General features: G+C 54.7%; 1 protein-coding gene across 1 annotated transcript in view; it reads left to right on the top strand.

Moving 5' to 3' along the window:
* The first annotated feature begins 948 nt into the window (after nt 1-948).
* Nucleotides 949-1,982, top strand: part of JADE2 (jade family PHD finger 2) — a 56,827-nt gene continuing 55,793 nt past the window's right edge. Inside the window, exon 1 of the mRNA XM_011969211.1 lies at nt 949-1,060. The gene's annotated coding sequence lies outside the window, so the exon portion shown is untranslated. The remainder of the gene's footprint in view (nt 1,061-1,982) is intronic.

The raw sequence follows: 1,982 nt of genomic DNA, 5'->3' as shown, positions 1-1,982 counted from the left end.
ACACATGGCCTCAGCAACCCTCCAACCACCCCATTCTACCCAAAAGGAAAAAGAGATTCAGGGAGATGAATTCACTTGCCCACATCACACAACTTCCAAAATGCAAAGCCAGGATTAGAACCTAAGTATTTAACCATTTTGTTGCACACTCCAAGTCTGCAACACCTGTTTCCAGGCTCTGAACTTGGCTAGGGAAAAATCCCACCAATTGACCACTGAGAGCCACAGCCAGGTCTAATTGGGAGGTAATACCCAGACCATCCCCTTGCCAGACAATTATCCTCAGACTTTGTGAATGAAGGCCAAGGAAGAAGAAATGTTGCAGTGACTCTGAGCTCATATTTCTTTCTTGTTGCAAAAACTGCTTATTTCAGCATCCATCATCTCCCTCTTTGTTGGGTAGACAATCCGCCCTGTCAAAGGATTTGTGCTGTTATTATGAGTTTGTTTATTATTAGATTTATTTCTCCTATAAGCAAATGTGTTCACAACATTCCATCGGGGAATCTTCTTAATTGTCACATAAATGTCATCTTATGTAAATTGAATATTTATCTTCCCATGGAAGGGGGTGGAGGGGTAAGGAAGAATAAACAATCTTCAGTCTTGGAGAGGGAAGGCAAGTCTGGTGTCCATTCAAAACTCACCCACATGCCTTCAAAGCCAAAGGTGAGCTGAAAAATTATTGGATAATCTTTGAGGGGCAGCCGAGCATGAGGGGGAAGAAAAAGTTGGCCACGATGCTTTGGGGATGTTGGGCCAGGCTCCCCACAACCTCTTCCCGAGGCCACACCACCCCCTCCCCAGTCAGAGGCATTCCGAGGAGGTTGAAGCCTGACCCCCGATTCCTCCCTGACCAGGAGGCCAGTCTTTCTCCTTCCTCGAGAGAAGGTGAGCTCGGCGGGCGCAGCGGGTTGGGTGGGTGTGGCCCGCGGCTCCGGGAACAGACCCAAGGCCCCGCCACCGCCGGCTAGCAGCCCGAGAGCCCGCCCGCCTGGCGAGCGCAGGCTCTTCTTCCAGAAACTGCGAGGATCCGAGCGCACTGTTTGTGCACCACAAGGTCAAGTCGGGAAGTGGAGCCGGAGGAGGAGGGGCGAGGAGACGAAGGGTGGGGAGAGGGGCGCCCCGCTTCCTCGCCATGTGCCAGCCTTTGGAAGTTACCCCTCGGTTTTTAACCCTTTCGGGGTAATGGGAAGGAAGAGCAAGGAGGAAGGGGTCGCCCCGGGGCAAAATCCTACTGGGGCCAGGATGTGCAACCAGCCACCCACCCACCCATCACTGCCTTCTCCACCCCCCGGAAATGCGGGGCAGCGCTAGGCGCCAGGAGGCACTCGGGAGGGGGGAGGGGGCGACGAGCCCAATGGGGACCCTCTCTACGGACCGCCCCTCTTTTCTTGAGGTCGCCTACAATTTCAAGTTCCCCCGCCCGGAATGTTAGTTTTCCATTTGGAGTGGGTGCGGGGAGGAGGGCCGCGCCCCCTCCCCAAGACTCGCGTGCGCCCCTCCACTCCCCTCCTGCCAGCACTTTCTGCTCACTTCTGGCGCTGCAAAACGCCACGCGATTTATTCGATTCGCATTTTAAAACCAGCGATTCAGAAGCAGGGCCTAGGGCGAGGGTCTTCCAGCGCTGGAGGGCCCCGGGGGGCGGGGTGCTCAGTGCAAACCTCGTTCCCTCCGCGAGTGTCGCCTCCAGGCTGTTATTTGCAAAGAAACGTCTTTTTGACGCAGGGAGAAATGGCAAATTTTAAGTACGTCATTAATATGGCGCCAAAAGATTTTTTTAAGTATAAGCTTGCTTTTTTTTTTTTTTTTTTTAAGGTTGCGGGGGGCGCCGCCCGGGTCTGGGGCGCGTAGGGGGCGGGGTGTGAGCAGAAAGTGTGAGTGAAAGAGTGGAGGGGCGGGGTATGTGTGTGAGTGTGTGAAGTGTGAGCAGACCTGATGGGACTTGCACGGGCGCAGCCGGCGCTCGGGCCCGGCCCTG

Source organism: Mandrillus leucophaeus, unplaced genomic scaffold (assembly GCF_000951045.1).
Source record: "Mandrillus leucophaeus isolate KB7577 unplaced genomic scaffold, Mleu.le_1.0 Scaffold88, whole genome shotgun sequence".
In the NCBI taxonomy this organism is placed as follows: Eukaryota; Metazoa; Chordata; class Mammalia; order Primates; family Cercopithecidae; genus Mandrillus; species Mandrillus leucophaeus.
Note: the sequence above shows the minus strand (reverse complement) of the source record. Positions and strands in the feature narration are given on the sequence as shown.